The sequence below is a fragment of the Echinops telfairi genome, unplaced genomic scaffold (genome assembly GCF_000313985.2).
Source record: "Echinops telfairi isolate 266 unplaced genomic scaffold, ASM31398v2 ScPeMD7_7474;HRSCAF=8512, whole genome shotgun sequence".
Classification (NCBI taxonomy): Eukaryota; Metazoa; Chordata; class Mammalia; order Afrosoricida; family Tenrecidae; genus Echinops; species Echinops telfairi.
The window spans coordinates 7,562,813-7,575,693 of NW_022111378.1; positions in this window are offsets into that span (position 1 = coordinate 7,562,813).

The window sequence follows — 12,881 nt, forward strand, 5'->3', positions numbered from 1 at the left end:
AATGAATGTACAAATGCGCTTTACACAATTGATGTGTGCATGGATTGCGATAACAGTTGTATGAGCCCCTAATAAAATGTTTAAAAAAAAATCAGTGTTAGCCAGGGTTCTCTAGAGGAACAAAACCAGTAAGAATCATATATGTGTAAGAAAGAACTTTATGTCAAGAAGTAATTTTATATCAAGAAGGCACCTCAGTCCAATACAACTTACGTCCATGGGTGTGATGCTCGCCAGGGCGCAGAAAGGTAAAGCAGGAAGCAGGGAGATTGCAATCCAGTGGGTGCACAGTCAAGTGGATCCAAGGTTGCTGGAAACAGGTCAGAGCAGTGTCAGCTCTCCAGGTCAGACACAGGATCCCAGTGAGGTGGAAGGTGAAGGGCAAGTGAAAGAAGATGTTACTAGTGTCTCTCTTAGTAAAAAAAGGCCATACCCCCAAGGAGGCATCAAAAGGCTGTGACCTGAGTGTTAAGTTGGACTCCACCCCTACACGTACACAGTGGAACAAGTTGACATACAAATTTAACTGCCACCCCATCTCTCCTGCGTTGCTCTCTTTAAAACATCAAATGTTGCTGGAGAATACAAGATGGCATCCAGGTAGAATTACCCACCTGGCACTCCTGCTGCCAGACCAGAAAATTAAGAGGTAAGGAGACCAAGACTGGGAAGCTAAGTGCTAAAAACACATTCACTGTATTAGGGTTTAGCTCAAACCTCCTCCTTTGATTTTCTCCCACGAGGCTATTCGAGAACACACTGAAATGTTCTTGGTTGATTGCATCTGTCGGCAGGCTCGACTGGCCCCGTGCCAGGTCTGGAAGGACAGTGTCTGTGACCCCTTCCTGCGCCCTAGCCCTGCAGTGAGCAGCAATTACCCCAGACGGCTGTCTAAAAGTGGTCATAATCCCAGGCTTGCAGAGAGCCTCTGAGAGCTAGACGCAAGACCCCACAATGGAGTTCCCCATGCTGCTGGCCACCCTGTGCTTGCAGTATAGGGATCGGCAGCTCTCCTTCGCAGCCAGGAGTGGAGGGCCTATATCAGCCACCCACTCCCACCTCTCCCCAGCTCCACGCCTGGCAGTGTGTGTAGCAATAGACAGTTGGATAAAAGTTTGCAGCCATCAAAGAGCTGCTGGGATATTTACCCGTGTCAAAGCTGTCAGAACACAGTTCCACAGAGCACAACCAGATAGCTGGGGGGTGGGGGCGATTCAGTTCCATTTGGCCGCCCAAAAAAACCAAACAAACAACCCACTTGCTATGCTAGTCCCCCTCTCCTGGGGGGCCAGCATGACACAGCCCCAAACCAGGGCACCCCACAAGCCCAATATAAAAAGGGAAAAAAATAATTTTTTCTTGGTAAAAACTTTCAGTTCCAGGCTGTGGTTCTTTGTATAACTTTGAATGAAAGCCTGCAGAACTCTGTCCTTTAGCATGTATTAACATAACAAGGTAGCCAAAGCCAATCTCCAGAGCATAGCCTAGGGTTTTTTTTAGCATGACAAACAGGAAAGGCCAACAGGCTCTACTCTTTGAAAGGCTACAAAGCATGGCCTGCCAGCCCATACCAGAAACCGCTGCCAAGCTACAAGCCTTCCTCACTCTGCCCAGGGCACACCTACAGTCATCAGCCTCACCCCTGACTCTGAGAAACCCCACCACCACCGGCCACTGAGTCGCAGTGGCACCCTGCCTACAAAGCAATCCAACCCACTGCTATAGGTAATCCTCAAAAACACTCTCACCACTCACACAAAGAGCCCAGGGCCCCTTGGTTTCCCAGAAATATGGCACCCAGCTCTTCCAAAATGGCACGCAAACAGCAACATGCCACAGCACCCTCAACAAGAAAACAAGAAAGACAAAATACCAGTGGAGATAATGCTCATAGAAGGATCAGACGTGGATCTGCCACAAAAAGAAATCTTCAGAAGGCTGCTTGGAGTAATACAGGAGATGAGAGAAGCAACACAGAATAAGGACCCAATGATAGAGCAGATGAAGTCCACGATAGAGGGGATGAAGTCCACATACTAAAGGGAGATACAAGGGCTTCTGGATGAGGTACCAGAGGCAAAACACAAGATCACAGATCTCACGAACAGACTAGAATTGGCAGGTAAGTGTAGCAGTGACCTGAGGACAATCATGCAGACTTCAGCAAACGGGAAAACCAGTCAAACAAGATAATCAAAGAGGTAGAAGAAAACTTGCGATCAGTGACAGATGTTACTCAGAGGAACAGCATTTGAATAATGGGTCTTTCAGAACAAGATACTTGAAGATGTCAACAGATAAATTAGCAAGGGAATTTCTGGCAGCAAACTTCCCCACCTTAATGAACGAGAATCAGACATCAGGAAGCAGAGAGGGCACCAATTAGACTAAGTCCCAGAAAGATTTCACCAAGGCATATAATAGTGAAATTATCCAACTTTGAGAAAAAAGAGAACATTTTAAGAGCAGCAAAAGAAAATGAGGTGGTCACCTACAATGGTGCTCAGGTAAGAATATGCTCAGACCTATTAGCAGAAACCATGAAGAGACGGAGAGAGCGGAGTAACATCTTCTGAAAGCTGAAAGAAAATAACACCTCCCCGAGAATCCTCTACCCTGCCGAACTCTCTATTAAGATGGACCGTGAGGTTAGGGTCTTCCAGGACAAGAACAAACTCCACCCCTTCGCAGGTTGACAAGATCATGTAACTGCCACCATGGATAAAAATCCATGGCTAGTGAGATAAAGTAAAATAAAAACTCATTTATTTATGTTATAGGAGGGGTGGGGATACTACAAATGACAAGGATTTTTATGAAAATCGGGTTTATATAGTGCCTTTATTTTCTTTTCAAGATTTGCTTTTTATGTTGAATAGCGTCTTAGAAGAGCTCGGTGACCAGAGTTGGAAGCCCAGGTATGGTAAATTGTTTTGATTTCATTTAACTATTCTAGTCAGTTTGGGATGTTGAAGGTAAGAGCTGAGTAGTCTTTTTCTGAAATGACACAAAATACTGATAATTTCCATATTGGAGACTATCCAATTCTAACTTGAGCTTCCTGGTAAAACAACTCTTCCCGAGGTGACTGAATTACTGGATCGTGTGACATGTGACTGACATGCCGATACAACTGTTTGGTAGGGGTGGAAAGAAGAGTAGTGCATTCATCACCCTCATCAATTTCAGAACATTTTCTTCTTGTGCTCTTGGTTGTTAGCTCCTCATTCTCCCCCAACTTCCACTGTCACACCCCTAGGTAAATATTTTTGCTTTTGGTGTTTTTGGGTTCCCTGACTGGGAACCTAGGTAATTATTAATCCAGTTTCAGTCTATAGATTTACCTATCCTGCATTTCATATGTAGAATATGAAACAAAACAAAAACAAGAAGCAAAACAAACAAAAACAATAACAATGGCAAAACAGAGAAAAATCTCAGTCAATAAGAAACCAGAAAATATTAAAAATCAAAACAACTTTAAAATGGGTCAACAGGGAGCTCAAATGATAAGGTGTTAACCTACTACGTGCACCATAATGAACGTTGCAAGGCTCTGTGTTTGATGGCACAGCCATTCCCATCCCTGAACTACATACGGTCAGAGGGAATTCACTGGAGACACAATCCATGTGGGGATCCTGTAACTGGAATTTGGGTTTCCACTGCCATGCTTCTGGAAACCAGGTGTTCCCAATTTAAACTCTGATGCTATTTTCTCCTTCAGATTTGGATCTTATTTATAAGCCTTGCGTCACAAAGGCTGTGGACTCAGCTGATGCCTCACTTAGATGGCTGCTTATTTTAAGACAATTCTTTAGACCCCATGTGTATTCTTTTAGATAACTCGGCCTCATCCAGTTCTTCACCACCGTTTGCTACAGCAGCCATATCTTCAGTGACCTTGTCATGAGGACAAGCACTGAGTAGGATAATGTCATGAACGCTCATTGTTCTTAGATTGGGACAACGATTAAGTGCGAGGCTAAAATCCAATCATTTATCTACGGTTTACATATGCCTCTGGTTCACCTTAGAGAGGTCATTATAGTTTTTGAGGGAGAACATTATAAATCTTCCCCATGGCACATGAGGTAATTCTATTGACTTAGCCAATGGTGTAGAGTTTAGAACACTGTTGAGAAAAGGGAATGATCCATACAGAGCTAGGTTTTTAAGACCACGATGCATGAATTGTACAGATTAAAAGTTTCAGTGACTGGACACCATTTACAAAACAATGAAGGTCGAGGACAGACAAAACTTCCAATAACACTCATTTTTGCCCGGCTAATACTCCCCATGAGTTTTTTGAAGGCCCCCACTGGAGAGTTGGCCATTTCCTTGGACAGAGTTTCTCTCTCTCTCTGACAATGAAACACAGAGCTTCTCTCAGGTGTCGGGATGGACTGTCTAAAGGGAACAGGAAGTAAAGGGCACGTGGGCAAGGCCGGCAGAAAACCATGCAAACAAGGTCTGTGGATAAGTACAGCGAGCGGGCTGTCCAGGAATGGGTCATACTCTGAACCCCCCACGGCGCTGGGCACCTGGTCAGAGTGGCCCGAGGTCGTGTCTAGGCATAGTAAGAATCAGACTCAGGTGGGAAAAGAACTGAGTCACTCCACCTCAGGCAGCCCTGGCAGAAGCTGTGCTGTGCATGTGGATAACAAGCAAGCACACAGGTCCCACCACGCTTGCAATGCCGTTCTCTTGGGAATGGCTCTGAAGGCAAGCCTTATGGAATTGAAAGGACTGAAAAGCAGCAGGGATGACATTTGCCCCCGCTTTTCCCACTAAATGTCCTTACGTAGAGAGAGACCCATTTCAAAGATTTCTGACATGCCCCCTAGAACTGGGGAATAGTTCAGGACTGTAGCGTCCCCAGAGTGTGAAGACACGATACACCCCAGGATGACACTGCTCCGCAGTCAAGTCAATGTGGGAAATACTACCAATTCTCGTCCCACCCCTCAGATTCCCAATGCACACTCACATGCCAAAGGCTCTCACAAGACCTGCAGTTAGAAAACCTGTCTAATTCCGCTTAGTGTTTCCCAAATGTAATTGACAAGGCCATCCTTATTCTTGGAGCACCCTTACCATCCTGGGAAGATCTGAATTAATGATTTTATGACAAGAGAATCCATATATAGAATGGTATTTATCAGTAATCCACTTAGATTCTCAGGAAAAGCATAATTTCATTAGTATTACATAATTGGGTTTGAGGTCCTCAAATAATTTGTAGTCCTACTCACTGGGAATTAATTTTTTAATGATAACACGGCATTTTGTGAGCATCACAAATGATGAGCATCATTTGTGAGCATCAACGTTAATGATACACACAGAGAAGTGTCCAGGACAGAGAGAGGTCAGCGTAGGCAGGACAGTGCCCAAGAGAGTCCTAGTGTAAAGACAAACTCAATTCCTAAAGGAGGCATGCACTGGACATCTGGAGAGAGGTGGTGGGGGGTGGGGGTGGGACATCCTATGATGGGGTTATGAGCCTACATTTTGTTGTTGTTCTGTTTTTTAAATGAGGGAAAAATTAGGCCTTATCTTGTGACAAAAAAAAAAAATCTAACAAAGGCAGGACATACTCCTTTATATGAAAGAAGAAAACTATATCATGTAACAGATTGGTCCAATTGGAAAGCTTCTGGTTATCTGTTCTGACCACAGGGAATTGCAGAGAAAGGGCTGTCTTGACCGAGTTACGCTTTGATCAGCACCATTTTAAAAAACAATCCAGCTTAGGGCACAGACGCCAACGGAATATTATTAGAAATCTATGCATAGGCAAAGCCTGAAGTATACAATATATCTGTTCTAACAACAACAATCCTGGCACTTTGCTCATCAATTCTCCTGATATTCAGTCCCTGTTTCCAGGACGGGCCGCTGTGCTGGCCCGCGACTGTTGGATGCTGCCTCCAGTATCTTAGGGGCTCGCCTTCTGCTTTGATTTATTTTCACGGGAGGAAAGCAAGGACGTGGCTACTCAAAGTTCTCCGAGTGTCATAACAGCAAGAGCTGCCAATTCTGGGGAGATTATTATCATAGTTACACTTTCAAAATCTCCTGAACTCCTGCCACGTGCATATTTTGGCCTACTTAGTTAGGGGAAGGTTGGTAAGTGACGGACAGAGCAGAGAGGTCCCCCTGGTCAAGTTGCAGGAGGGACACTCAGAAGTCTGATCTAGCCAGGAAAAGATGAGGCTCGGGAGCAGCTGAGATTGTGGCATGAAAGGAGTGGCATGAAAAGGAGTGAGGAGAGAACTTTCTGGGCATTGAGCAGCTGTGAGAAGAGAAGGGAACTCTTATATGGTTGATAGCCTGCACAATTGCACAATTCCAGGACCCAAATCACCACATTTGTGTCTCAACAAACTCCCGGGGTGGGGCATTTCAGAGATGAGAATATTGTCGAGGACCCTTGTTTTCTCATGGGGGTCTGGACAAAGTAGGAAATAAAAGAGGAGGGTGCAAGCAAAAGGGCCAGCTTCGTGGCTCAAAAGCTAGAATGGTTGGAAACAGCAGTGCACATAAGTTCCAGTTAATTGATACCTTTGCCGACTGACATCTGACATGAGCGTTTTCAACTCAGCCAATCCAATGAGCATTATTGGTATATCATTGTGGTTCTACTTTTGCATTTCCCTGGTAAATAATATGAAGCACTTTGCATGTCCTGATTGGTTATTTGCATATATTCCCTTGTAAAGCTTCTCTTGAAAACGTTTGCCCACTTTTACTGATTGCTTTAACTTCAATTATAAACTTTACATGTTTTCAGTAGAATACTTTGCCATATGTGGGAATCATAACTATTTTCTCTAGGTCTGTGGCTTGCCTCGAGTCATTGCCTGCGTCTTTTGATATATAGTGGTTTCTAATTTCAATAAGAGTGTTATTAGTGTTTTGCTTTTTTTGATGGTTTGTGCCCTTATGGTCTAAGAACTCTTATTCTACTCCATGTTTGTACAGATCATCTGTTTTCCTGTAAAAGTTCTGGATTTATATATATGGCTCATCTTGAATTAGTTTTTCTGTATGTTATGAGGAGGCAAAGTTCATTCGGTAGTCTTCTGTATGCATTCAGTTATTCCAGTATTGTTTGATGAATGAATTTTTCATCATTTCATCCATGTGATATGCGATTTCACAAATGCTATCTTTAACTAATTTTGAGGTGATAACCAGAGGTCAGTCAGTTCCCTTTATTGATTATAGTCACTCTTTGACCACTTCCCTTACCAAACTCTCATACTCCTGGATCAGTCACCATGTACATGCCCTCATTACCTCAGGGCCAGGTGCTCAACAATTAGACCACAAATACAGACAGTGTCTATGCTCTATGCCTTGAGCCTGCAAACTTACTCAAAACGCCCATTCTCCAGGGAGTCTTTGAACCCTAGATGACCCGCCTTGCTTGCCATATATAATTCTTCTTCTGCTACACCTGTTCCTAGGTGAAACCTCTGAGTGGCTTCTCTGTGAGTAAACACATCTTTTAATGTTTCAATCCTCCCTCTTTTGATGCATGTTCATCTCAACCATACAGTAAACACCATTATTATATTAAGTTTAAACATCTATTGCCTTGTTTTGGTGATATTTAAAAAAATCAAGTGACCATATATTTGTAGAATTATTCTGTTCAATTAATCTGATTCTCTTTCATTATGTTAATACCATGTTGTTTTCCTGTGTTTAGATTTATAGTAAGTTTTTAAAGTTATTTTATGTAAGCCTCCAAATTTGCTCTTCCTTTACAAGGTACATTTTTTGCTATTACAGGTTTGCTATACTCCCATATGTATTTTGGAAGCAGTTTCAGAAACTAATTTGGGAGAGAACTGTTGTCTTACACTACAGAGTTTTCTAAGTAATAATGAACATATTAAAAAATTAAACTCACTGCCATCAAAGGTCCTCTGTGTTGTAACATCTAACAGCTGCAGCAACACACTCCATTACCAGTTTACTAACAAATAGAAGCAAATGCAAAAAGAACACAATATTTCAAACAACAGAAAATCTCAGTTTACATGTAGAAGCAACTGAGAATGGTGCAAACAAGTGATCAACACGAAGGGAAAGGTCTTTCTGAGGAAGAAAAGGAACTGGAATTATCAGAAAAGGAATTCAGAAGACTGATTCTTAGCTATTTTCAAGAGATGGAGTAAAAGATAGAGAGCTATGGCAAAGAAGAAGAAAAAATTGCAAGAACTGAGGAAACTACTACAAGAGCAACCTGGAAAATTGAATGAACAAAACGAGCAACCATTCAAAAAGAGGGAAATAAAACCCCAGTAGATTAATACGAAGATATTGGGGTTGAATAACCTTTAAAGAAGAATAGAGTTGAAGCAGTGGAAGACTGAATTAGTGCATTGAATACAAATCTCTTGAATACGATCCACAAGAACAATGCATAAAGAGAACAAAATATCCCAACAAAGTCTCAGAATTATATAGGACAATATCAGAAGGAATAAGATTTCCTTATACCTCATAAGATTTCCAGAAAAGAAAGAAAAAAACAGAGAAAAATAATCCAAGAGCTGCTGAAGGAAAATTTCCCTAACATCATGAAAGAGGAGAAAAGAACAATTTAAAAGGCTGAAGTAACTCCAAACAGAATAGACCTCAAACGAAAAACACCACAACATGTCATAATCAAACTTTCCAATATCAAAGACTAGAAAAGAATCCTGATAGCAGCTTTGGAAAAAATAAAAGTTACCCACAAAGAGGAACCAAAAAGAGTAAGCTCTGCATTTTCAGCAGAACCCATGTAGGCAAGAAGGCAATGAAACAACATCTACAAAACCCTGAAAGAAAAAAATACTGCAAAATATGAATCTTATCTTCAGAAAAATTATCCCTCAAATATGGGGGATAATTAAGGGTATTCCCAAGTAAGGATAAATTAAAGGAATTTGTAAAATCCTTACAAATAACACCAAAGGGAGTTATGGGGACAAAAAATAACAGCAGACATGAACCTGAGATCAACATACAAGGCACCACCACCACCCAGAAGTCAACCCATTTAAAGCAGTACTGAAAATAAAACAAACCTAGAGATTGAAAAAAAAAAAGGGAATCAGAGATATCATTCTGCACTGAAGAAAATTAGAAAGTAAATAGAGGGAATAATGTAGATACAAAATATTCAAATGGAGAAGAGATAAATAGTTTTCATGAGAGAACAGATTGTTTTAATACTGGGAATAAATAATGCATAACAAAATAACAGAAAAAGGAAATGGAAAAGACTCATCAAAATAAAAAAGAGGCAAATCATGAAAACCTAGTAAACAGTAAAATAAAAGGCAAAGAAACAAATGCCAAGAAAACCAACAAACAAAATGAACTCAGCAAAGGAGATTATGAGGAACAAAAAACTATTGACAACACAGAAAAACAGAGCAAAATGACGACAATAAATTCACACCTATCAAGAATGGCACTGAATGTAGATGGATTCAATGTACAAGTCAAGAGACAAGGGAATAACAGAAGTGAGAAGAAAACAGGTTCCATCAATATGCTGCTTACAAGAAACATCTTAAAAACAAAGATAAATATAGAATAAGAATCAAAGGGTAGGGGACAAATATTAAGCTAATGACAATAAAAAAGGAGTGGCAATATTAATCTCTGATAAAATGCACTTCAAGGCAAAATATATAATGGGAAACAAAGAAGAATGCAACATAATGATTAAAGGACAATTGAACAAAACAGGTATCTGTGCATTCAATTAAACTTAAATGTTGAGGAGGGAAATAAGAAAGACTAGAATAATAGTAGGAGACTTCAATATACCACTCTAGAGGAAGAACAGGCTACTAGAAAGAAGCTGAGTAAAGACACAATTAGTCAACTTGACCTCTAAGACATATCTAGAACACTCTACCTCATGACAATCAAGCGTACATGCTTTTCCAATGCACATGTAACATTTTCCAGAGTAGAACACCTGTAAGGCCACAAAGCAAGCCTTAATAAATGTAAACACAATAAGATATTATAAACTATTTTTGCAGATAACATTATAAAATTAAAAATCAGCAAGAGGGAGATCAAGCAGAAAAACATCAAATGCCTGAAAATCGAGCAGCACCTGTTTTAAAACTACTGAATAACTGAACAATTAAGGAAATGAAATTTTAAATTCCTTGACACAAATGGGGACAAAAATAAAACATACCAAAGTCTTTGGAGCACAGGAAAAACAATACTCAGAGGGCAATTTAAAGCAACAAATGCATTTAAAAAAAGAGAGAGAGAGAGAGAAAAGCACAAAAGTGAACACCTTATAACCCAATATCGTCCACCATTAGAACAAGAGAAGTAAAATAAACCTTCAGTCACCAGTAGAAAGGAAATACAAATTAGAGCAGCAATAAATAAATCAGAATATAGGAAAACAATAGAAAGAATCAACAAAATAGGTTGGTTCTTTGAAAAGATTGACAACATTAACAAACCATGGGCAAACTTAACAAAATAAAAGGAGAAGATGCAAATATCATGAATAAGATATTAAATAGGTAACATCATAACAACTAAACAGAAACTATACTGTGAAGGACTAGACTCCAACAAATTTGAAAACCTAGAAGAGATGAACAGATTTCTAGAAACACTCTACCTACCTAAACTAACACAGGCTGTTGTAGAAGCTCTCAGGAGACCCATGACAAAGAAGAAATAGATCAGTCATTAAACAACCCTCAACAACAACAAAAAGTCCAGGGCCAGAAACTTCACCGTAAAATTCTACCAAACATTCACAGAAAGGTCAGCACCAATTCCCCTCAAACTAGCCAGAATATAGAAAGGACAGAGTGATAGTTAGGTTTTGTTGTCAATTTGGCAACCAGGCCTCCTCTATCATGTGACCTAACAGAATATAAAAATCTTCAGGATAGGTTCTGCCCTGGGTAGCAAGGAGTTGTGGGTCTTAGCATGATGATTTCTCCTTGGGGTGCTGTGTAAACTGAGAACCTGGAAGAAGTGTATGCAGATAAATTCTCTACGCTCATATGTTAAGGAGTCTGGGAGGCCAGGACTCCCATGGGGGAGGCCCGTGGATTGGAGATGCATGCCAGTCGCAATCTAAGTAAAAATGGTTCCCCTCAGGGTCCCCCCCATAATATTGCCAATTTAAGGTTCTGTTTGCAAACACAGGGTCGCTTACTATACTCTTGAAGGTCAACTGCTTGAAGGCTATCTGCCTAAAGCTTACAAGCCATCAAAAGCAGTCAGACCTTCTTACCTTAGTATAGCTCACTCGCTTCTAATAAGGATTGTTCCCCTGGAGAAGACTTCAGGGACACTTGGTCAAGCTGACCAAGACTGGGTCACCATCTTAACTCTGGAACCCGCCCGTCTTGTTATGTATGTACCTTCCTGTCACATGTATGCCTCAAGTACGTCCCCTTCGTATTGCATACAGATCTCTAGCTCATTTCTCTTATGTTACATGTATGCCTCTAATACAACCCCTTCCTGTTACGTACGTGCTTACTAGACCTTGTATGCCCGGGATTATATAAATTTATGAGAGACTGCATTACTCCCGCATTCTGGTTCCAGTCACTGTGGAAGAGGTGAGCCCTTGCATACCTTGACGTCCCTTTAATTTACCTTTCAATTACACAACCGCCCCTTGATGTGTGGAGAACTTGCCTCGTTTTCTCTTTGCTGGTGTGGATCCTGTATCTGATGAATCTGCTTCTGGTTCTTTGCCCCTGAGCCAATAGCTCTATTTCCTGCTCACCTTGAGAGCCATCAGAGCCTAATACCTGGCCTGCTGATCTCCCTCTGCATCCACCAGGCTCGACCTTCTTGCTTTGCCTTTCTACTCATCATGTGCCTCCTGGTTCAGCCTCGTACATCCTGACCCCCAGCCCAAGCAGCTGCGCAAACAGGGTGTCTTAGAAGTAACTCCTAGTGATCTATTTCTGAAATGTTCCAGCTTGGAAGGCCCCGTGGGGCACAGTTCTGGCCCACACACTTGGGGTCACTCTGGGTGGTATCCACTTGCTGTGGGTGTGAAATGTTTAAACCATTTATGCAAAGGCTGTGAATACACATGTCTGGCTGCACTGCAGACATCTGAAAACAAATCTGAGCAGCTAATCAATCCCAATATGCTATGAGACTATATTTTGGCTTCAAGTTATAGAAAAATCCTGGGCAACGATTTCGGAGACTCAAGCTGTGGTTGTTACACTGTCATTAATTGAGGGACAAAGGCCGTGACTTCTTTGAGCCTCACTTTTCTTTCTTAATTAAATCATTTTATTGGGGACTCGTACAACTCTCATCACAATCCACACATACATCCACTGTGTCGATCACGTTTGTACGTTTGTTTCCCGCATTATTCTAAAAACATTTGCTTTCTACTTGAGCCCCTGGTATCCACGCCTCATTTCCCCCCTCCTTCCCCACACCCCCTCCCCTGTGAACCCGCAATAATTTATTAATTATTATTTTTACATCTCCCCTCAACCACTTCTCTGCCTTCCGTCCTCCAGGGAGGAGACCATATGTAGATCCCTGTAATCTGTCCCCCCTTTCTCCCCCACCTTCCCTCCACCCTCCTGGCATAGCCATTCTCACCACTGGACCTGAGGGGATCATCTGTCCTGGATTCCTGTGTTGCCAGTTCCTATCTTTGCCAGTGTACATCTTCTGGTCTAGCTGGATTTGTAAGGTAGAATTGGGATCAAGATAGTTGCTGGGGACAAAGCATTTAAGAATTAGAGGAAAGTTATATGCTTCATCATTGCTACACTGCACCCCAACTGGACTGTTTCCCCACTCCCCCCCACGCCCATCCCCTGAGACCC